The 26321-nt window shown below is 35.0% G+C and overlaps 1 protein-coding gene and 1 non-coding gene across 2 annotated transcripts in view; one reads left to right on the plus strand and one right to left on the minus strand.

Moving 5' to 3' along the window:
- COL4A5 (collagen type IV alpha 5 chain) overlaps nucleotides 1-26321 on the minus strand; it is a 226061-nt gene that overhangs the window by 128859 nt on the left and 70881 nt on the right. The window lies entirely within an intron of this gene.
- Nucleotides 4747-4818, plus strand: TRNAR-CCG (transfer RNA arginine (anticodon CCG)). The gene has a single exon. It is a non-coding gene; the product is annotated as a tRNA-Arg (tRNA).

Here is a 26321-nt window from a genome sequence, read left to right on the forward strand (position 1 = left end):
TGCTGGGTAGAGTAATCTTGGTTGTAGGTTTTTCTCCTTCATCACTTTAAATATGTTCTGCCACTCCCTTCTGGCTTGTACAGTTTCTGATGAAAGTTCAGATGTTAATCTTATGGTGATTACTTGTATGTTAATTTGTTGTTTTTCCCTTGCTGCTTTGAATATTTTTTCTTTGTATTTAATTTTTGATAGTTTGATTAGTATGTGTCTTGGCATGTTTCTCCTTGGATTTATCCTGTATGGGACTCTCTGCACTTCCTGGGCTTGACTATTTCCTTTCCCATGTTAGGGAAGTTTGCAACTATAATCTCTTCCAATATTTTCTCAGTCCCTTTCTTCTTCTGGGACCCCTATAATTCAAGTGTTGGTGCATTTAATGTTGTCCCAGAGGTCCCTGAGACCATCCTCAATTCTCTTCATTCTTTTTTCTTTATTCTGCTCTGCAGTAGTTATTTCAACTATTTATATTCCAGGTCACTTATCTGTTCTTCTGCCTCAGTTATTCTGCTATTGATTCCTTCTAGAAAATTTTTAATTTCATTTATTGTGCTGTTCATCATTGTTGGTTTGCTCTTTAGTTCTTCTAGGTCCTTGTGAAATGTTTCTTGTATTTTCTCCATACTATTTCCAAGATTTCGGATCATCTTTACTATCATTGCTCTGAATTCTTTTTCGGGTAGACTGCCTATTTCTTCTTCATTTGTTTGGTCTGGTGGGTTTTTACCTTGCTCCTTCATCTGCTGAGTATTTCTCTTTCTTCTCATTTTGCTTAACTTACTGTGTTTGGGGTCTCCTTTTTGCAGGATGCAGGTTCATAGTTCCCGTTGTTTTTGGTGTCTGTCCCCAGTGGCTAAGGTTGGTTCAGTGGGTTATGTAGGCTTCCTGGTGGAGGGGACTAGTGCCAGTGTTCTGGTGGATGAGGCTGGTCTTGTCTTTCTGGTGGTCAGGACCACAGCCAGTAGTGTGTTTGGAGTGTCTGTGAACTTAGTATGATTTTAGGCAGCCTCTCTGCTAATGGGTGGGGTTGTTTTCCTGTCTTGCTAGTTGTTTTGCATGGGGTGTCCAGCACTGTAGCTTGCTGGTCGTTGAGTAGAGCTGGGTCTTAGCATTGAGATGAGGATCTCTGGGAGAGCTCTTGATGATTGATATTATGTGGGGCCTGGAGGTCTCTGGTGGTCTAATGTCCTGGACTCGGCCCTCCCACCTTGGAGGCTCAGGCCTGATGCCCGGCCAGAGCACTAAGACCCTCTCAGCCACATGGCTGATAGGAACTCTAAAGCTCAGATGCTCTCCTCAGAACGTTCAACATTCAGATTCCACCTATGGCACAGATAGCAGCCTATGGCAAGATCAATCCTCCCTTATGACCAAGACAACTTCTGGCTTCTTCACATCTTTGCTTGGAGATGTAGAAAATTCCTTTCCCATTCTCTCCTGTAGCCCGTTGATATCTACAGAAAAATCTGCTTGAATTCAACTTGAAAATTTAATTTATATTCTGTTTATTCCACCTAGGTTACGATAATGGCTCCAGTACTAAGTTCAAGAAAAAAAGGCAACTGTAATACAGAAACCAACCACTAGATGCCATTTTCCATACAGTTATAACCATGATGCCCACAAGGAAACAACCCCAAGTTGACATCTGTTTAATGGAACAATTTGTTTTTTACCAACATCTATTAATACTGATTAGGTGCTTAATAAGCACCAAGCACAATATTAGGGCTATGAGTTATACCAAAAAATGCGTGCTGCCTTTAAGGAACTTCCAATCTAGCAAAAAACAAACAAACAAACTAGGCCCACCAAACAAATGAAAATAATACTTAAATACAATGGAATAATGATATAGCAGACAATGGTAAGAGAAAGAGCTCTAAGCTACAAGAAATACATCCTGATTTTACCTCAGGAATTGATTCATTAGATGACTATGGATAAGTCATTCCTATACCCTAGCGCTCAGTTTTCTCTTTGGTAAAATTATAGAGATGGACAATATGATATCTTCAGGTAGCATCCAGCTTTTACAGGCTGTGATTCAGTGGGATTTCCCAAGTGAAAACAAGTTTTATAATCAGTAATTGTTATCAAACTTAAGAGAGTTCCCTTGAACTTGGGAGTATTCATAATGGCTCTGTAGAGAACATAAATAACTCCACTTCAATTTCTAAAAATGGGCAGAAATATATCTAGAGGAAAAAATGGCCATGCTAAGCAATAAAATTAAAATACAAATTTTTTGTGAAGAAAGAGTCAGCAAAACAAACATTAAGTACCTCAGTCTAAAGGACTTCATAAGTACATATGGAAAAAGTACAGTAGGAGATAAGTCCAAAAAAAAAACTTTCAAAAACTGTGGAAAAACTTATTTAATTCTACAAAGTCACTGAACACTGTTGAAGCAAGAAAACAGGCACAACTATAGTTAATGTTGTATACTTTTTAGTGGGGGAGAAAATAATAAAAAGTATGAAAAAATTTTTATTATCATGTAGTAAAACACATCATGAAGATACAATAATTAAAACAGTATGGGCGCTTCTCTGGTGGCGCAGTGGTTGAGAGTCCGCCTGCTGATGCGGGGGGCAGGGGTTCCTGCCCCAGTCCAGGAAGATCCCACGTGCCACGGAGCGGATGGGCCCGTGAGCCATGGCTGCTAAGCCTGCGCGTCCGGAGCCTATGCTCCACAATGGGAGAGGCCACAGCAGCGAGAGGCCTGCGTACCACCAAAAAAAAAACAAAAAACAACCAGTATGGTATTGCTCAATGAATAGGCAGCTCAATAAACCAAAATACAATGGCCAGAAACAGATCTACATAAACACACACACACACACCTACTATAAATATAAGTTGGCATATGAAATAGATATGAAAATATTGTATTGTTCAACATATGATACTAGGACAAGTACAGAAAACAATAAATTTAAATATCAGGCTCGTACAATAAAAAAATACTAGATATAGGACTAAAAGTACAAATAAAAGCAAACTTCTGTATGCATTAGGATCACTTACAGAACCTCACAAAAATTCATATACTACAACCCCATCCTAAAGATTTTGTTTCAGTAAGCTTGAGGTTGGCTATCAGAATCTGAAATTTTAATAAACATCTCTAGGTGATTCTGATTCATGTGTTCTAAGATATATACTACAAAATAAAGGCATAGGGAAATGATACCCCAATAATGGAGTTAGGTATCCAGACTGATATGTCTACTTAAAAAAATATATATTTTATGCTTGAAAAAAGAGTAAAAATATCTTAAAAACCTCAAAGAGAGGCACAATAGGATTTATCAGGCTAAAATCTAGGGGGAAAAACCCTAGTAAGCTGACCACTGAAACTACTTTTTCCCCGAGGGCAAAAGTACACATTTACAAAACTTGGAGAATTTGAGATTCTTGTTTTACAGTGTAAGGGAGTCACATACAAAATAACCTCAGGGAATTTCAAGAAAAAGATATCTTAGGTCTCAGCAGAGAGGTACAAGGGAAGAAGATCCTTGAGAAGCTGTAACCACAAGCTGGCCCTCATACAGATTTGCAGTACAAATCAGCATTTAGCTGGGTGGTCCACTAACCTCAAACTGTAAATTTGTTCAGAGTGGATGCAAACTGCCTTGACCTCCCAGAGGCTGGGCAGAAATACATATAAATCCTATGTAGAAGAGCATACTTTCATATTAAGCTTCAAAGAATTCCAAAAAATCCTTTTTGAAAGGAAAATAAGCTATCCCATTCAAAAATCACTAAGCATACAAGAAAACAAAATACCATAAGCAAAACACAGGAGAAACATCTCACAGCAGAAACTACTCAGCAAAATTTCTAATATTAGAATTAGACACAAAATATATAACGACTATTTTTACAATGATGAAAGGTTTTTAACTGGAAGAAAATAAAGGGACCAGGAAATGGTAATGAAAAAGAAAAAAAAGTACACTAGCTAAATTGAAATATGAATTCTACAAGTAAAAGCTATAAAATTTAAAATTCAACGGATGAGCTTCACAGCAGACTAGATGCAGCTGAAGACAGTTAAACACTTAGTAAAGTAAAAAGAAATTATTTATAATGTAACATGGAGATGAAACACATGGTAAATGTAAAAGAATAGTTAAGAGACATGGAAGGAAGAGTGAGGTGGTATAGCAAACAGGTAATTTGGGTTATGGAAGAAGAGGTGAAAGAGGGAATGGGGCAGAGGCAATAGTTAGAGATAATGCTAGAAAGTTTTTAAGAACTAATTTAAAATATCTGTAATTCTAAAAGTCCAGCATATCCAATGGAAGAAAAGACAAACCCCAAACTGGATGCAAAACAGTGTAATGTCAGAACATAAAACCAAACCAAACCAAACCAAAACAAACAAACAAACAAAAAAGCCCCATGGCCTTAAAAGCATCAAGAAAGACAAGAGAGACTGTCTTCAAAGGGGTGACCATTAATTTATAGATTAGTTCTCAGAAATTAAACAGAAGCCAGAAGACCACGAAATTACATCTTTAATATGCTGAAAGAAAATTTTCAACCTATATTTTTTTACCCAGTGAAAATACCTTTCAGGAACAAGATAAAAATACAAATATTTTCAGACAAACGAAAACTGTGAAAGTATGCCCCCAGCAGGACTTCACAAAACGAAATTCAAACCTTTCAAATATCTTCTCCTGTATGTGAAAGGAAAAATAAATGAAGTGGAGGGTCTAAAATACAAAAAGGGGGACTTCCTTGATGGTCCAGTAGGTAAGACTCTGTGCTCCGAATGCAGGGGCCCGGGTTCAATCCCTGGTTGAGGAACTAGATCCCGCATGCTGCAACTAAGAGTTCACATGCCGCAACTAAAGATTCTGCATGCTGCAACTAAAAAGATTCTGCATGCTGCAAATAAAAGTTCCCACGTGCCACAACAAAGATTGCACACGGGGCAACGAAAATTCTGCATGTCACAACTAAGACCCAGTGCAGCCAAATAAATAAATAAATAAACAAATAAATATTTAAAAAATAAAACACAAAAAGAAATTAAGAGAAAAAAGTAATAAATTTGTGGTTGAAATTAAATAAATACTAACTATAAAACACAATTATAAAAACAGGTGCAGGATTCAAAAATACAGTACTAAAAGATAATACAAGGTAAGTCAGGAGAGGATGAGTGAGGTTAAAGTATTCTTCAACCCTTGTAACTGTAAAAAACAAGTATGGGCATTGATTACTTTAGACTTTGGTAAGATAAGCATAAAACCTAGGAATTCTAAATTCTACGATAAACCTTAAAAGAAGATAAGCAAGGTTTTGCAAATTATTAGAGAAGGACAATACTCAAATCCAAAAGAAGAGGAAAGAGAAAGAGAAAGAAAATGCTATCTTAGAGAAGGCAATACAACTAAAGGAAATGTATCAGCAATTATATTAATTGCAATTAAGTATAAAATGACACACCATGAAGAAATAAATCAGACAAATTTGGAATATGGTACATTAATAAAAAAAAAACTAGCATGGATTATTTAAAAAGTCAATGCCGGGCTTCCCTGGTGGCGCAGTGCTTGAGAGTCTGCCTGCCGATGCAGGGGACACGGGTTCATGTCCTGGTCCGGGAAGATCCCACATGCTGCGGAGCGGCTGGGCCCATGAGCCATGGCCGCTGAGCCTGTGCGTCCAGAGCCTGTGCTCCGCAAAAGGAGAGGCCACAACAGTGAGAGGCCCACATACCGCAAAACAACAAACAAACAAAAAGTCAATGGCATGCCACTTGTAAATGACAGCTTAAGGAACTCTATGAACCAACTCCCTAACGAAACAACAATAAATGATGAAATCTAGAAAAAAAACTAAAAATTTAAGTCTCTGGATATTGTCTGAAAAACCTATAGCAAATGAAGAAACACTTATTCAACAACATTTACTAACTCTCAGTATGAACAGCAAGAATCTATAATAGTATGGGACTCTAACACCCCACTTTCACCAATGGACAGATCATCCAACATGAAAATAAATAAGGAAATACAAGCTTTAAATGACACATTAAACAAGATGGACTTAATTGATATTTATAGGACATTCCATCCAAAAACAACAGAATACACTTTCTTCTCAAGTGCTCATGGAACATTCTCCAGGATAGATCATATCCTGGGTCACAAATTAACCCTTGGTAAATTTAAGAAAATTGAAATCGTATCAAGTACCTTTTCCAACCACAATGCTATGAGACTAGATATCAATTACAGGAAAAAGTCTGTAAAAAATACAAACACATGGAGGCTACACAATACACTACTAAATAACCAAGAGATCACTGAAGAAATCAAAGAGGAAATAAAAAAATACCTAGAAACAAACAACAATGAAAATACAACAACCCAAAACCTATGGGATGCAGCAAAAGCAGTTCTAGGAGGGAAGTTTATAGCAATACAGTCCTACCTCGAGAAACAAGAAACAACCTAAATAAACAACCTAACCTTACACATAAAGCAATTAGAGAAAGAAGAACAACAAAAAAAAAACCCAAAAGTAACCAAAAGGAAAGAAATCATAAAGATCAAACCAGAAATAAATGAAAAAGAAATGAAGGAAACAATAGTAAAGATCAATAAAAGTAAAAGCTGGTTCTTTGAGAAGATAAACAAAATTGATAAACCACTAGCCAGACTCATCAAGAAAAAAAGGGAGAAGAGTCAAACCAACAGAATTAGAAATTAAAAAGGAGAAGAAACAACTGAAACTGCAGAAATACAAAGGATCATGAGAGATTACTACAAGCAACTCTATGCCAATAAAATGGACAACCTGGAAGAAATGGACAAATTCTTAGAAAAGCACAACCTTCCAAGACTGAACCAGGAAGAAGTAGAAAATATAAACAGACCAATCACAAGCACTGAAATGGACACAGTGATTAAAAATCTTCCAACAAACAAAAGCCCAGGAACAGATGGCTTCACAGGAGAATTCTTTCAAACATTTAGAGAAGAACTAACACCTATCCTTCCGAAACTCTTCCGAAATATAGCAGAGGGAGGAACACTCCCGAACTCATTCTATGAGGCCACCATCACCCTGATATGAAAACCAAAGATGTCCCAAAAAAAGAAAACTACAGGCCAATATCACTGATGAACATAGATGCAAAAATCCTCAACAAAACACTAGCAAACAGAAGCCAACAGCACATTAAAAGGATCATACACCATGATCAAGTGGGGTTTATCCTAGGAAAGCAAGGATTCTTCAATATACGCAAATCAATCAATGTGATACACCATATTAACAAATTGAAGGAGAAAAACCTTACAATCATCTCAATAGATGCAGAAAAAGATTTCAACAAAATCAACACCCACATATGATAAAAAAACCCTCCAGAAAGTAAGCATAGAAGGAACTTACCTCAACATAATAAAGGCCATATATAACAAACCCACAGCCAACATCATTCTCAATGGTGAAAAACAGAAACCATCTCCACTAAGATGAGGAACAAGACAAGGTTGCCTACTCTCACCACTATTATTCAACATAGTTTTGGAAGTTTTAGCCACAGCAATCAGAGAAGAAAAAGAAATAAAAGGAATCCAAATTAGAGAAGAAAAAGTAAAAGTGTCACTGTTTGCACATGACATGATACTATACATACAGAATCCTAAAGATGCTACCATGAAACTACTAGAGCTAATCAATGAATTTAGCAAAGTAGCAGGATACAAAATTAATGCACATAAATCTCTTGCATTCCTATACACTAATGATGAAAAACCTGAAAGAGAAATTAAGGAAACACTCCCATTTACCATTGCAACAAAAACATAAAATACCTAGGAATAAACCTACCGAGGGAGACAAAAAACCTGTATGCAGAAAACTATAAGACAATGATGAAAGAAATTAAAGATGATACCAACAGATGGAGAGATATACCATGTTCTTGGATTGGAAGAATCAACATTGTGAAAATGACTATACTACCCAGAGCAATCTACAGATTCAGTGCAATCCCTATCAAACTACCAATGGCATTTTTCACAGAACTAAAACAAAAGATTTCACAACTTGTATGGAAACAGAAAAGACCCTGAATAGCCAAAGCAATCTTGAGAAAGAAAAACAGAACTGCAGGAATCAGGCGCCCTCACTTCAGACTATACTACAAAGCTACAGTAATCAAGACAGTATGGTACTGGCACAAAAACAGAAAGATAGATCAATGGAACAGGATAAAAAACCCAGAGATAAACCTACGCACATATGGTCACCTTATCTTTGATAAAGGAGGCAAGAATATACAATGGAGGAAAGACAGCCTCTTCAATAAATGGTGCTGGGAAAACTAGATAGCTACATGTAAAAGAATGAAATTAGAACACTCCCTAACACCATCCACAAAAATAAACTCAAAATGGATTAAAGACCTAAATGTAAGGCCAGACACTATAAAACTCTTAGAGGAAAACAAAGGCAGAACACTCTATGACATAAATCACAGTAAGATCCTTTTTGATCCACCTCTTAGGGAAATGGATGAAAAATAAATAAATAAACAAATGGGACCTAGTGAAACTTAAAAGCTTTTGCCCAGTAAAGGAAACCATAAACAAGACGAAAGGACAACCCTTATTTTGGGAGAAAATATTTGCCAATGAATCAACTGGCAAAGGATTAATCTCCAAAATTTACAAGCAGCTCATACAGCTCAAAATCAAAAACAAAAAACCCAATCCAAAAATGGGCCAAAGACCTAAATACACATTTCTTCAAAGAAGATACATAGATTACGAATAAACACATGAAAGGATGCTCAACATCACTAATCAGGAGAGAAATGCAAATCAAAACTACAATGAGATATCACCTCACACCAGTCAGAATGGCCATCTTCAAAAAATCTACAAAAAATAAATGTTGGAGAGGGTGTGGAGAAAAGGGAACCCTCTTGCACTGTTGGTGGGTTGTAGAATAATAAAAATGATAACCAACATTTTAATAGCCCTTTACAATTTACAAATGATATGATATATATCACATTTGGTCGTCTCAGTAATATTGCTGGGATGTATGCAGCTATACTTACCTATGGTATCAGATGTAGAAAATGGGGATTTAGAGAGCTTAAATGACTTGATATAGGACCACATAGTAAGCTAACACTTACACTCAGATTTTTGTCTTTTGCCTCCAAATGCTATGTTCCTTCCACTACTAACTCTGGAAGAAAGTATCCAAAATTTCCAATTAAAAATCAGTGGTCCAGAATGATGGAATTATAAACATGAGTAACATAATAAAATCATTGGATTTTATGTTATAATTTATTTCTGGACATTATGAAAACTTCCAACAGCATTTAAAATGACTTACTTTCAGATAAATGAGTTAACCACAACTATGGGTTCACTGAGAAAAGAAAATTGAGAAGTAAAATAAACCTTGATTTTGTAGCAAGAAGATTTTTATAGACTGGCTATTGAAAGCACTGTGGCTTTCCATTCTACCAGGCCTGTACAGACACATCCTGAGTTTCAACATCTTTCTTAGGATTTCAGTAAAGCGGTTCCATTAATGTAAAGAGGTTAGCACAAGTTGAACTTATCTGAGTTATTTGTGGCCTTGGAAGAGTTCTAACATCACAGATAAAAGAAACAAGCAGAAAGACCACAGTACCATGATAATAAGAATAAAAACTTCAGAGTTCTGCTGAGCATAAATATGTCTGGAATGTCTCCTATGAAGCAGTCAAAACCTGTATTCTAAGTGCATTTAAGATAAAGACACAGACCTACTAGAGAATGGACTTGAGGATATGGGGAGGGGGAAGGGTAAGCTGGGACAAAGTGAGAGAGTGGCATGGACACATATACACTACCAAACGTAAAATAGATAGCTAGTGGGAAGCAGCCGCATAGCACAGGGAGATCAGCTCGGTGCTTTGTGACCACCTAGAGGGGTGGGATAGGGAGGGTGGGAGGGAGGGAAACGCAAGAGGGAAGAGATATGGGAACATATGTATATGTATAATTGATTCACTTTGTTATGAAGCAGAAACGAACACACCATTGTAAAGTAATTATACTCCAATAAAGATGTTAAAAAACAAAAAAAGACTCAGTGCATCCAATTCTAGGGCCCTATGCCAGTGTAATAATGCACTAATATACCCTAGGCCTCCCTGTTGGCTGCTGGCAGGAAGGTAAGAAGCAGAAATTGTTTTTTTGCCCTTACACTGAGTAGACCAACATCTCCTGTGCAGTCTAACAGAATTACTGGCTGATCACCGCAGCAGCTGGTATTCATGGTAGGAGGAGCTAATATGATCTTTATTTCACAGGCAGCAAAGCAGGAAACCCTGCTACCACTTTCAGTAAAGCAAGTGTTCTGCATGAAAACCTCCGTGGTATTTTCCAACACAAACAGAAATCAGAAAACCCTAGTTTAGTACAATCACAAAAAGCAGGCATGCTCCAGTTCTGGCTGTTTCATTTATAATCAGCAGGGAAAAAATCAATGCCTTCTTAATAGTGTTCTTGATTTTGGGACACCGATTACATAAAGTCACATATCAAAGGTGAGAAGCAGTATACCACCGTCACCGCTGCCACCCCTCCCAAATCACAAAAGCTCTAGCTCCATCTAATAGGCTGGTAATTGTCAAGTCAATATTTAGAAAACTTACAACTTCCTCTAACATTAAAGCTGGCAGTACTTTTTCAATATTTGTCACTCAGAGTATTTACAAAGTAGCTTCAATTTACATACTACTCAAAATCTATTGTCACTTTGTGCTCTTGTCATGACAAAAATCTGTCTTTACTTAGCCCTGTCTTAGAGAGATCGGTGGAAGTGTAGGTGAGAGAGATGATTTGACAAACAGATCTGGAAGATGAAGATAGAAAATCCTTTACAGGCAGAAAGAGTCCACACATACCCTACATACATAGAGCCAATCTATGAGCTTTTATTTTAATAAAAATTGCAACAACCTTGCAATTTAATCAAGTTTGTTAACATGATATTGTACCTGATTTCCATCATCAGTCCATTTCTTAGGAACAAATACTACTGTTGGGTGAAAAGCTTTAAGAACCATACATAAACTAGCAAAACAATTTTAGAAATCAAAGTCTACCTGGCTAGTCATCTATAAGTATAATTGAAGGCAAAGCTGAATTTGAAACAAAAAGAATAAATACTACATAACAGAAAATCATAAAAAGAAATTCAAATGGTACATCTGGTAGAAGAAGAGCTACACATATGTGAGTAGACAAAATCAGAACAGAACGTACACTATCTTGACTTGTGGCTAGATGTTTGAAAATGGAATGTCTCCTTATTCTTGAGGGAATACCGACCACATTCCTAGTTAGTTACTAACCCTCTGTAATATGTACACAAACCACGAGATGGGTTGTATTCAATTCAATTCCATAAACATTTATTGCATGATTTACTATCTCAGAAAGCAATGATAACTGCTGAGGATGGGGAAAGATGGCACAAAGGTGAATACAGTACACAAAATCTGCCTTCGAACACCTGGCAATTTAGTTGGAGAGACACACAGGCCAATCAATTATTATAATATAATAAAAACAATAGGAAATAAAAATGCTATGATGGAAGTATAAAACAAAGTGCTATGTGAGAAAAGATAAAGGATTAATTCTAATTAGGAAAAAGTCATGACAAAAGAACAAATCAACAGGCATTTTCTATAGCAGATTTTAAGGGAAAATAATGCGGACAACTATTCAGACCTACTCTGTGCAAAACAGTAGCCACTAGCCACCTATGCCTAATGAACATTTGAAATATGGCTAGTCCAAAGTGAAATGTGCTATAAATGTAAAATATACACCAGCTTTCAAAGAGTATAAATATCTCACTAATAAATTATATATTACATGATGAAATGATAACATTTTTAGATATAATGAGTTAAACGACATGTTATGAAGGTTCATTTCACCTGTTCTTTATGCTTTTTTAAGGTCATTTGTAGAAAAATTTAAATTATGGGTCACATGCCTTATACTTCAATTCAATAAAGCTGATCTAGAAAACAAAAATGACAATTGTGATCATTACTGGCAAGATATATTTGGGCTATAAGACAGAACCAATAAAAAAGAATAATGAAGAGTGGGTGGGAAAAACTATCTTATAATAAGAGGAAATATTAAAAACATGATAATGAATAAACAAAAAAAACCTTCTCATCACCTGGGTAATACAAAAATTTCTGTGCAGCTTCCTTTTCCGTTACAATGGTAGTCCTAAATCTGACTGCCTTGTCCCCAATCCAGACCAATTAAATCTAATGTGCACCCAAGGCTGAGAGCCACTAAGTTTAAAAAATTGGGAAGATTCATAGTCTTCAAAAGGTGGTTGAAATCAGATTATTTCCAACCAAAGCATTCTGCTCTTTAAGGCTGAAGAGCACAGTTGAGGTGATTGACATTTGGCAGTAAAAGGAACCTAAGGAAGAAAAACTGTAATGTCAGATTGGGGTTGTTAATAGTAAGGGAAGAGAGGCTGAGCTCAGTCAACCGCAGACCCTGTAAGCTAAAAAGCAGATTTCTGAAAGTTCAAAATTATAACTGTGATTTCATGACCAAAGACTCTAATAGCATAGTGATTATGGGCAATCCTAAAAAGTAAAATTCTATCATACAAGTATGAGAATTCAATGACAAAGAAAATAGAGCCATATGAATAAACCAGAGGTACAACACAGGGAACACTCTGACTAAATTAGATTTTTAAAATGTGAAAAGATAGAAAAAGGAGAAAAAGAAATGAAGAAAGGCACAAATGAGTAATATAAACCTGTAAGAACAATCACAGGAAAGGTAAAAACATAAAAGGGACCAAAGCTCATGGGGGAAAAAATGCTTAGAAAAACAAAAGTAGCAAACAGGGATGTGGTTAGTGTGCTATTTGGGAAACACTTGGTTTCCTTCATCTCCAACAAGAAAGGTGGTCTTCAAACTGGACAGAAGAGAAGTTGAGACCCTAACTAAAGGGCAGGCAATGTCATTAACTGTTAAATGTATTCACATTTCCAGGTTCAAATAAATTATGCACTAAGCTAATGCAAGCTTTCTCATAACCACTTTTAGGAAAATCTTTAAGTGTATGGAAAGCAGTAAAGATGTTTGGATGACTCAAATTGGAAAATTTTCAGTATTGTTAAAAAGATAAGAATTAGAGGAACTACAGAAAAGTTAACAGGTGAAATTAGTTAACAGGTTGAAATAGTTAACAGGTGAAATAAGAGAATAGTTTTTTAGATAAGGGAAATGGAATACCATAGTGACTTTAATTTCAGCAAGGCATTTAACACAATATACTTATAGATAAAATGGCAAAATGTGGCTGGATGAAATTATGATTCAGTCACATGAGTTCCCTAAAGTCCTTTCCATAGACCACAAGGTGGTCCCACAATATCTGACTCCTCTCCTATCTTTCAGACCTTATTTCTCACACTATCCTATTGTCTAACCTTTTTGCCCTGCCTCAAACATGTCGAAGAGTGTTCATGCTTTAGGGCTTTTGCTTTTGCTGTTGCCTTTGACTGGAATGACCCAATCCCAGATATCCACATACCTGGCTCATTCATTCATTTCATTCAGGTTTCAGCTCAAATATTATCCCTACAAAGAGTTCTGCCATGATCATTCATTCTAAAAAAGCAAAACCATCATTCTCTATTTCTTATTTTTCTTCATAGTACTTATGACTCATAATGTGGTTGGGTGTGTGTGTGTGTGTGTGTGTGTGTGTATGTGTGTGTGTGTGTATACTCTGTCTCCACACTAGAATGTAACCATGAAGACAATGAGTTTATTCTGTTCGCTAGTAGATTCCAATATCTGAAACAGTGCTATTCATCTTCTCCCTCTTCTACTAGCCATTATAAATCCCTTTCATCATTAGCTTTCCCTCTATGGGTCTTGGTGTGACTTAAATATTCATTCCTGAAGGAATTAATCCATTGGTAATGATCCATCTGTCATGTCAGAGTTGTTCCAGGTGTCCATTCACAGTTTAAACGGGGCAAGGAAACATCAAGTAGATCCCCTGGGTTTCACCTGTATTCTTCCCCGATCCCACATGTGTAAAAGCAGCCCAACCTCCTCCTTATTAGAATCAATAATCTCTGGCAAGATGGAAGCCCCAAGACTAACTGCAAGAATGGGAGACCATGGTTCATCCAACTAACCTGTCTCTTCTAAGTTTCCCCTCAAGAAGACAGGATCATGGGCACCATGCATGGACAAACTGCTCCCCAAATCTGCATGGGCAAGTGGATGTATGCAGCACAGGGAATGTGGGGGTTATGGAAATGTGCCACTCAAATATACTGCAGGGATCATGGCGGATTTACAGTCCAAGTTGCCATCCCTCTAGACCACCATCATGCTCAAAACAAGGCCATGCTTCATTCAGGCTGCTCCAAGACAATGACTGAGCATAGCAGGAATGCTATTACAGACCCATTCTTGTAGGACAAGGGACTCCACCAACAGGTGACTTTGGCTCAAGGACTCTCCATTGGCCTGGTCAAAACTTTGTTAGAGCTGCACTGCAGTCTGGCACACTTCCTTCCACTTGTCCTTTCACAGCTGTCAGACCTGCAATACAATCTGAAGGTACACCCTGCCTATTACGGCTTCTCTGCAGTTTATGATACCTCTTTGAACAAGCCAAGTTATCAAAACTGAGTTGCCTACCGAAGGCTCTAACATGCTCAGAAAAAATGATGACAATTCTATTAAAAAATTGATAAAAGACTGTCAGATAAAATCTGTAATGAAATCCATAAAAATTGTTAATCACCACGTCAAAAAGACTTTCATGATTAAGAGGAAGTAAATAAGCTTAAGTACATGTGAGTAAATAGTAAAGTGCTATTGATCCATTTAATTCAGTCTAGTTTCTTGAACACACACTAAATGAGATGGTTAGTTCCTTTCAGTTGTTTATATCTACTTCAATACCACATCTGTTATTTATATCATTGAGCTAATTACTATTAAAGACTGTGAAGTCTTCATTTTCATTGGAATTCAATTTAAGCAGCAAACTATTACTGTTATACCTAAAACAAACATGATGTTATCATCTACAAAGCTATCACTAAATATAACATTTACAGTATCATCTCCATGGGTACAACTGACTGGTCAAAACAGCCATGAATGTATTTTTTATCAAAAGTAAGCCTTCTTCCTTACCCTTTCAAATGGGGGTAAATTAAGTCATACAATGAAGAATTCCATCACTGTAACAGAGACCAGGCAACAGAAATGACAACTTAAGAAACTGATAACCCACCCACACAAAAGTGGGTGGGTTATAGTCCCATTTCAGGGAAGAGTACTCAGTTCTGACGTACATCAAACCCTTTTCAGAAGAAGATGGTATGAACATTAGAAGCTACCTTTTATTGAGCACTTACTTCATCAGAACTATTGTGTTAAGTGCTTTACATGCATTATATCTCAATCTTCACAGCAATTGTGGGTGGCAGTAATAGCTATTTTCATTTTAGAGATGACGAAACTGGTAGCAAAAATGTTTGTAACTTGTCCAAATTCACACAGTAAATGGTAGAGCCAAGAATCCCACCAATATCTTTGATTCCAGAACCAGCATGAAAAATCACTAAACCAAAATACTCCTATCCTGTAACAATGGTAAATAAACTACAGATCAGAAAATAAAACACCCATGAATAGAAAATTGGGTAGCAACTAATAAAAATCAGCAAATTTCTCTACCTTCTCCCACGTACATAATAAGAACAAATGACAGTTCTGAATTTCTAACCTGTTAGGAAAAAGTCATAGTTCTGATTGAGGTGTTCATGCTTATATCAACTTTTTGAGCATCTCTTAGTTATCGAACATGGAAAGAAAGTGAAAGAGATGGAGAATAAAGAAAATATTTGTAAGTGTATGTGCAGAATTGTACTTTATTCATTACATTGAGGTTAACTAGATAGATGTTAGCAACCTCAAATACATAGTTTTTAAATAAATCTATCTTGTACACAATTTCCCCAATGGTCAAAATCAATCAGATATGCAATAATCAGAGACAACTGCATAATTAATTAAATAATTGTTAATTGCTTTCATGGCAAAAAGATTCAAAGAATTATATAGCTTTCACTTTGGCACGTAGCACAATACTTTTTTTTTTTTTTTACCACCATAACGTGTAAAAGTCCAAACTGCAATATGCAACATAATAAATAGCCTTATATACTGGATTTCAACTTTAGGGACCATAGGAGACGTGAAGGTGTGAATGGAAGGAGCTCTGGTGATATTACACACACATCCTTTAGACAGAGAAGCTCCACTTTTATATGTGCTTTACTTTTTTGATACATTTAAAATAAATGTTTGAAACTAAATTTCCTAGTCTATCTATAGGATACCAGACATGTGATGACCTACCATTTACACAACATATATTTCTCTTATCTTTTCCTCTCTAATCTCTTTTGTGCTTTCATTTACTTTTCTAACTATGCCTGTGTAAATGGCGCCCCCTGGAGTTAAACAGTACAAAACTAGTGCAGTGGTCTTGGATCGTGAGTCCTGCTAAGTTTCAGTAAAGGTTACCTAATGCTAGGTTCACATATTCCTAAGGATTATGCCCCAAATTATACATATTTTTAGAGTAGTTTCCCTAATAAATTGAAATGGCCTTCCGAAAATTATAATGGTTCATTTAATCCAGCTGAAAATACTCAAAGTGAATCATTATTCATATTAGGAAAATGAGGGTATTTATTATAACTTAGTTAAAAGCTTGTTTTTCTTTATTAGATCTTTTGCTTAATCTTGGGGGGTGGTCACAAACTTGACTTCAAGACTTACTGTAAAGGTACAGTAATTAAGACAGTGTGGTTTCTTAAGGATTAGGAAATAAATCAATTAAACAGAATATAGCATATTAGATTTTCAATAAAGGTGCCAAAGCAATCCAATAGGGAAAATATATTCAAAAAATGGTGCTGGGATAACTGGATATCCCTATGGGGAAAAAATTAGCCTCAATTCCTACCCCATACCAAACACAAAAATTATTTGAAATGGATCATAGAAAAAACCATAAAAGCTAAAAACCACAAACCTGCTAGAGGAGCATATAAGAGAATATCTTTGTGATTTGAGCTTAGGCACAGGTTTTTTTAGACAAGACAAAGAAAGGAAAAACCGTAAGAGAAAAAAACTGATAAATAAGATTTCATCAAAATTCAAAATGTCTATTCATCAAAAGACATCATAATTAATATAAGAAAGGCAGAGAATGGAAGAAGATATTCACAATACATATATCCGACAAAGAAATGACATCTAGGATATAAAAAGAACTCCTACAACTCAACAATAAAAATGCAAACAACCTAATGGAAGTACAGCCACAAGATTTGGACAGACACTTCACAAAAGAAGATATACAAATTGCCGATAAGGACATGAAAAAGTGATCAACATCACTAATTATCAGTGAAATGCAAATTAAAAGCACAATGAAATACCACTATACAATCAGCAGAAAGGCTAAAGATTAAAAAAGACACGACATCAAATATTGAAGAGGTGTGGAATAACTGGAACTCTCATACATAGTTGATGGTAATGTAAAATGGCATAACCATTTTTGGAAAACTGTGGCAGCTTTTATGTGTCATAGGGAAGCATACACCTTCCCTATGACCCAACAATTCCATTCCTAGGTGTTTATTTAAGAGAGATGAAAACACAGAATCACAAAACGGCTTGTAATAAAATGTCCATTGCAGCTTTATTCATAATATCCAGAAACTGGAAAGAGATTAAGTGTGTATCATTAAGATAATGAATAAACAATCTTTGATAAATTCATACAATGAAATATGACTCAGCCATTAAAGAAATGCAACATGGATTAATTTCAGAAACAGTATACCGAGTGAAAGTCTCACACAAAACAGTACGTGTTATATGATGCCATTTATATAAAATACTAAAACAGGCAAAATGATTGTGTGGTGGAAAAAATCAGAACAAAGAACAAAGGATGCCTTTAATGGGGGTAAGGGAAAAATTGACTGGGAAGGTGACATAACTTTCTGGGGATGACGTTAATGTTCTATAACACGATAGAGGAATGGGTCATAACTTTCTGGGGATGACGTTAATGTTCTATAACACGATAGAGGAATGGGTCACACAGGTGTATGCATTTGTCAAAACTCAGTGAATGCACGCTTGAGATTTATGCATTTCATTATATATAATTTTAACATCAAAAGGAAAATCTGTAAACAAATATTGTATATTAATAATACATATTGAAGTACTTGGGGGAAAATGTACTGATTTCTACAATTTACTTGTTTTTATCTAACAGTTTATTAAGCCATGATTTCTGTGCAGTACAATGGTTTTTAGTATATTCATAGAGTTTTGCAACCATCATCACAATTGATTTTAGAACATTTTCATCATCCCAAAAAGAAAGCCTATACCTGTTAGCCACTCCATATTTCCTTCCAATCCTCTCCCAGCCCTAGTTAACCACTAATCTGTTTTCTCTCTCTAGAGATTTGCCTATTCTGTACATTTCATACAAAGGATCCGTTTTTGAATTAAATGTTGTATATGGTGGAGGTAGGAGACCAACTTTATTCTTTTGCATGCTGACCCAACAACATCTGTTGAAAAGCCTATTCTTTCCTCCATCTAATTGCCCTGGCACCCTTGTAAAAAATCAATTGCCTGTAAAAATGAGGATGTATTTCTGGACTCTCAATTCTATTCCATTGATCTATATGCCTCTCTTTATATTAGTATCACACAGTCTTGATTACTGTAACTTAGTAGTAAGTTTTGAAATTAGAAGTGTGAGTCCTCCAAATTTGTTCTTCTTTTTGAAGACTGTCTTGGCTATTCTGGCTCTCTTGTATTTCCATAGGAATTTTAGGTCAGCTTCTCAATTTCTGCAAAGAAGCCAGAAGTAATTTTTATGGAGATTGCATTGAATCCTTAGATCAATTTGGGGAGTACTGCCATCTAACAATATTAATTCTTCTGATGTATGATCATGGGATGTCTTTCCACAAGTTACTTCTAAAAAATAATATGAATTAATGAATAGATAATGGAATGGATAAATTGACACACAGATAAAACAACTACAGCAAAATTAAATGATAAATCTAGGCAGTGGCTACATGAGTGATCACTGTAAAACTTTCAACTTTGCTCCAATCCCACAACCAGACATATAATGTTGACTTGGATCTCAGCATATTGCCTACCGCTAGCTACCCTGGGTTTTGTACTCAACTCACTTGTGAACAATACCTACCACACTCTCAACCATACTGACTACACAGATATCTGGACTTACAAAATGCCTACTGTTGAAACCTACCCTATATCATGGTTTTGTTCTATACTCTCTGGGTTTCATCTATGTTCACCAAACATCTGGCTACAAAAAAACAAAGGTGATACTTCAGGTTGCCCCATTTTAGGAGCCCCAGTTCCTTCTTCTTTGGTTTGCTACCTCTCAAATAATCAAAGGGAAATAAAGAAACACAAATAACCCAACAAGACTTTGATGATTGCCTAATGGGGAAAAAAGAGAGTATCGGTAGAATGCTCTCCATAAATTTTCAAACTACGAAACCCACAATTACAAAAAGCACTAGGATATATAATGTCCCAAACAAACTGTAGTAATATGTAACTGAAAGGTCATTGACACAGCTATGTCATGGCTAAAGGTTAATTTTCTCACATTATTTCACTTCCATCACAGTCATCAGCAGATAGCTTTCTGGTTAGGATCATTATGACTAAAAATAAACAAACAAAAAATAAATATTATTTATAACTCCACAACAATTAGAGTGCACCTAATAATGAGCAGAGGAAATACAGCCACAAGGAGATATAGCTGTCCAGCAGACAGCTGCCTAGGCTCACTCACAAACTAAGTGATGGCCCTGTACTGCTTTATGGCCTAAGGATGCATTATTCAATTTGGTACTGCAGTAAAACTACAAACAACTATAAGAAATGTACCTTTAGTTCAGTACCGAAAAAAGGAATGATAGAGCAAAACAATTTTGAAATAAGTGACATCTATTCCAGATCAAATAAATGATCCACACTTGTGTTTAAGGGGGCAGGGGCGATGGGGTGGAAAAGGAGGAGTTATGGATTAGGAAATAATGGGAGTAAGTCTGACATACACTAGATAGCAATGGTTCTTAAACTTTCCTATGTTCTGAATCATCTGTGAAGCTTGTTAAAAATGCTGATCCCAGGTTCAAACCCTCAGAAATTCATTGTTTGAAGCGGGTTCAGGACTCTATATCCTATTTAGCAAGCATCCCAGGTGACAAAACTGGGTAGTCTTCTGACTACACATTATGAGATACTGACCTAGAGAAATAGGGCAAATAAGATTTTATTTCTTTTCATTTTCTTATGGCCTCATTATTTGTACTTAGCATCATTTAATCCTAGATTGATCTAAGAATAACATACTTACGGATACAGATATGAGCATCCTGAAATCATCCAATTTAGGGAATTAGAAAAAAAAACTTCCTCACCCTATGCCCAATAACCTTTTGGATTTTTCTCTAATTATTTTGTTTCCAGTTTTTCTCTCCACCTCCCAACAACCTCTCATCCTTCCTTGGTCCTCTGGTCCTATTCCTCTTGCTACACTCATCCCTCACAGTTGATATAAAACAGCCTAAGTAAACTCTGACTTCTAATGATTACATCTTTCTTTCCACAATTTTATTGCAAGGGAGGGTTAATACTAGATCTCTACCTATATACATGCACCTTTTAAAAAGCCCTCTATTTTTGTTCTTTCAATGTTCCTTTTAAAAACTTATAAGCTGTCACATACATTTGTACAAGACAAAGAAGTTAAAGAGTTTAAGTAACAGTTCTAAACTGTCACCCACTTAATTTTATAAGCACCTGAGGAAGCATCCATGTATTTTTCCATTACTTCTAAAGACTATGAGCAATAAAGTTTATTTCTTACTTGGCTTGGAAAATTGGAGCAATCACAATGGATTACATGTGCTAAAACTTACTTTATCCTATCATTGGCTACATTAACCAGATTTAGCTGGGTAATTCTTCAAAGTAATTCTTTTCATCTCCCTTCCCCCGATCAAATAGCTTTAAAAATTCAAGCCAAATTCTCCCAGTGTCTCCTGACATTGGGTAGCCTTCCATGCTCTAAACCAAAGGGAACCAAAAAATGTATTTGGCTGTGAAGATTTTTATTTCTTTAAGACTTTGAAAAAGGAGGACAAAAATAAAACCTGGACCTATTCCCAAAGAGCATAAGTGCCCCTTTGATCATTTGGCAATTCCCATGGGAGCCTGAAATACTGCACCTACTCAGACATCATTTAATGTTCTGCTGTTGGGGGAAAAAATTCTCAAATGTAAAACATTGCTAGAATTTTAACTACCATATAGGATTTTAGTAATTTCTCAAACTGCCTGTGATAGCTTAATAAATCCTTTATTTTTTAATTCCCAAGAAAAAAAACAGTTCAGTTTTTTTCTTTCCTTTCTAGCTATAAAGTGACATTTTCAGTCTGGAAATAAAAACATAGAAATACCAAAAACTATGAAAAGAAAGAAAAAGTTTCCCAAACTCCTAACATCCAAAGTTGGACTATGTTAATGTACTGATGTATCTAATACCATAGTCTGTCAATCTGTCTATCCCTTTCAGTGTGTATGTGTGTATCTGTGTGTATTTTTTATACATAAACATATACGTTTACTATCTATGTACATAATGTATATAATATATTGTGTTATATAGCTTTATATAATATATATTATACATAAATATTCATACACACTGATGGATGTTTTATAAAAAGAACATCACAGTTCAATTGTCTTGCTTTGTAATAAGAAATCAATGAGAGGAAAATATTTAACAACCAAAATAGCCAACAGTAGGGGACTAGTTACATACATTATGGTATATTTATTCAAACAAATATTATGCAACTTTGAAAAATCTTGTTTTTGAAAAATAGTTAATGAAATAGGAAAATTCTCATGATATAATGTTAATTAAATAAATACAATAAAAATTGTATTATAACACAAAGAAAAATCTAGGTCCAGATAGCTTCATTAGTGAATCTGATCAAATATTAAAGGAAAAAAATTAATATCAATGCTACAAACACTTTCAGAAAATACAGGAAGAGAAAGCACTTATTTAGAAGGTGTCAATTACCTTGATACAAAAACTAGACAAAGGAATTACAAGAAAATATAACTATAGACAACTATTCCTCAAGAACACAGGAGCAAAATATTTAATAAAATATTACCAAACTGAATAGAGTGATACATAAAAAGAATATTATACCTTGCTCAAATAGGTTTTAGCTCCCAAAATGCAAGATTGGCTTAACAATTAAAGATCAATAAATACAATCTTATTCATTAACAGATTAAAGGAGTAAAATTATATGGTCATTGGATAAAATTCAACATCATTCATAATAAAAATTGCCTCCAAACTAAAAATAGAAGGGAACTTCCTCAACCGGATGATGTGCATGTAAAAAAATACATCTAACATTATACTTAATAATAAAATATTGAAGACTTTTCTCTCTATGATTGGGAACAGAGATAAATATCCTCTCTCATCACTTGAAGATGACATAATTATTAAATGTTGAAAATTCCAAGTCATGTGTAAACAACTGTAAAATCTAAGTAAGCGAATTTTGTGATATCACAGTATAAAAAGTAATTATACAAAAATGAAACTAATATTAAATTATTATAAAATTAAAAACTGTTAAATAATATGATTTACAATGTTGTTAAAAGTCATCAATTACTAAGAGATAAAGCTAAGGAAAGATGTGCAAGACCTATGCAATGAAAATAATAAAATATTGCTGAGAAAATTAAAAGGTTCTTAAACAAATGGAAATATATGCAAAGTTCATGTACTAGAGTCTAAATATTATCAATTTTCCAAAAATTGATCCATACATTCAATTTTACCCCCATCAAAATCCTAGGAGACATTAAGAAATGGACAAACTGATTATAAAATTTATATGGAAATGAAAAGAACGTAAACTGTTCAAAATAATATTGAAAAGAGGAAGAAAGTTGTAAAACGTACTCTACACGATTTTAAGACTCACTCACTAGAATGCTACACAACCAAGATGGTATAATGTTAGTGAATGGATAGATCAGTGAAACAAAATGGAGATCCCAAAATTAGATACACAAAAATAAAGTCAAGTGATTTCCAAAAATGGTACCAGAAAACTTCACTAGGAAAAGAAAACTCTCCAATAAATTTTGATGAAGCAACAAGATATCCATATTTTTTAAAAAGAAATGTCAATCTCTATCTTACATCATTCAAAAAATTACTTTGAGATCAATAATTACCTTAAATATAAAAGATAATATTTTAAAGCTTCTAGGGGAAAAAAGGAAATACCTTTTTGACCTTGGTATAGGAAAAGATTTGTTAGACAAGAAACAGAAGAAATAAATACTAAAAAAAAAAAATAGATTTCATCAAAATTAAAAACTTCTACTTATCAAAAAACACTGTTAAGAAAATGAATAAACAAGGAACAAACTGGAAAAAGACCTGTGCAAAACATATATAATAAAGGATTAGTATGCATAATATATAAGGAACAGTTAAAACTGAACATTAAATGGCATTTTTAGCTTGGAGATGTAGATAACTAGAAAGACGTTACTCCTAAACTTGAAACAAGAGAAAGCTAAGCAACGTGCAGATTAACAACTTTCCTTGGACCAATCACAGATAAAAGGGATCACAGGGCAAACAACGTGCCCAAACTTACAGAGAGAAACCAGTTTGGAACATTTGATTATCTGGGGATGATAATATTGAATGCATAGAAGCAGGCAGGAGGATGAAATTAGAAATTTTAACTAATTGCCAAAGGTCAAGCATGGACAGACATGAGTGTGAAACTTCTGGGAGCTACACGGAAGACATTCTCTAATAGCCCTTTCCAGGAACCTCACCAGGCTCTCTGGTGGGAAAGTAAAATGAAGTAGTCACTTTAGAAAACAGAATGTTAGTTTTCCAATTAAGTAAACATATAGGGTTACCATATCACTCAAATATTCTACTTCTAGGTATATGTCAAAGATAAATGAAAACATACATTTATACAAAACCTTTTGCACAAATATTCATATCATTATTTATAAGAGCCAAAATGAGGAAACAACCAAAATGTCCATCAACTCATGAATTAATGAACAATATGTGGTGTATCCATATAATGGAATTTGATTCAGTAATGAACAGGAATGAAGTACTAATTTATCTTACAACATGGCTGAACCTTGTAAAAGTTCAGCTAAGTAAAAGAATACAGTCACAAAAGAGCACATATTGTATGATTTCATTTATATGAAATATCCAGAACAGTCAAATCTGTGGAGACAGAAGTAGATTACTGGTTGCCTAGATCTGAGAGATTAGGGGAAAATAGGAACTTACTGCTAGTAGTATGAGGTTCCTTTATGGGGCAGTGAAAATGTTTCAAAATTAGATTGTGCGTATAACTGTACAATAATTTATGAATACAATAAAAAAATTGATTTGTACATCTTGAATGAGTGGATTACAGCTCAATAAATCTTTTTCCTTAAAAAAAGAATAACACTATTAAAAAATTAAAGTTGTAGCAGCAATATTAATTTTTGACATCATATTATCCAGAATAAGTGATATTGACAGAGACAGAGGAACATTACATAATAATAAAGGGATAAATTATTCAAGAAAACATGACAATATTTATGTGTGTATGCAATGAACAACAGAGCTTCAAAAAACATGTGGCAAAACTTGATAAAACTAAAAAAAAAAACGAACTAGCAAATCCATGATTGAATTATTTTTTTGAATTTTATTTTATTTATTTTTTTATACAGCAGGTTCTTATTAGTTATCCATTTTATATATAGTAGTGTATATATGTCAATCCCAATCTCCCAATTCATCACACCACCACCACCACCCCCCGACACTTTCCCCCCCTTGTGTCCATACATTTGTTCTCTGCATCTGTGTCTCAATTTCTGCCCTGCAAACCTGTTCATCTGTACCATTTTTCGAGGTTCCACATATATGCGTTAATATACGATATTTTTCTCTTTCTGACTTACTTCACTCTGTATGACAGTCTCTAGATCCATCCACATCTCTAGAAATGACCCAATTTCATTCCTTTTTATGGCTGAGTAATATTCCATTGTATATATGTACCACATCTTCTTTATACATTCATCTGTCGATGGGCATTTAGGTTGCTTCCATGTCCTGGCTATTGTAAATAGTGCTGCAATGAACACTAGGGTGCACGTGTCTTTTGAATTATGGTTTTCTATGGGTATATGCCCAGTAGTGGGATTGCTGGGTCATACGGTCATTCTATTTTTAGTTTTTTAAGGAACCTCCATAGTGGCTGTATCAATTTACATTCCCACCAACAGTGCAACAGGGTACCCTTTTCTCCACACCCTCTCAGGCATTTACTGCTTGTAGATATTCTGATGATGCCCATTCTAAATGGTGTGAGGTGATACCTCATTGTAGTTTTGATTTCCCTTTCTCTAATAATTAGTGATGTTGAGCAGCTTTTCACGTGCTTCTTGGCCATCTGTATGTCTTCTTTGGAAAATGTCTATTTAGGTCTTCTGCCCACTTTTGGATTGGGCTGTTTGTTTTTGTAATATTGAGCTGCATGAGCTGTTTATATATTTTAGAGATTAATCCTTTTTCCGTTGATTCATTTGCAAATATTTTCTCCCATTCTGAGGGCTGTCTTTCCGTCTTGTTTGTAGTTTCCTATGCTGTGCAAAAACTTTTAAGTTTCATTAGGCCCCATTTGCCTATTTTTGTTTTTATTTCCATTACTTTACGAGGTGGATCAAAAAAGATCTTGCTGTGATTTATGTCAAAGAGTGTTCTGCCTATGTTTTCCTCTGAGAGTTTTATAGTGTCCAGTCTTACATTTAGGTCTCTAATCCATTTTGAGTTTATTTTTGTGTATGGTGTTAGGGAGTGTTCTAATTTCATTATTTTACATGTATCTGTCCAGTCTCCCAGCACAACTTACTGAAGAGACTGTCTTTTCTCCAATGTATATCCTTGCCTCCTTTGCAATAGATTAGTTGACCATAGGT

The sequence above is a fragment of the Delphinapterus leucas genome, chromosome X (genome assembly GCF_059928025.1).
Source record: "Delphinapterus leucas isolate spDelLeu-1000000601 "Yukka" chromosome X, BTC_Dleu_Yukka2, whole genome shotgun sequence".
Classification (NCBI taxonomy): Eukaryota; Metazoa; Chordata; class Mammalia; order Artiodactyla; family Monodontidae; genus Delphinapterus; species Delphinapterus leucas.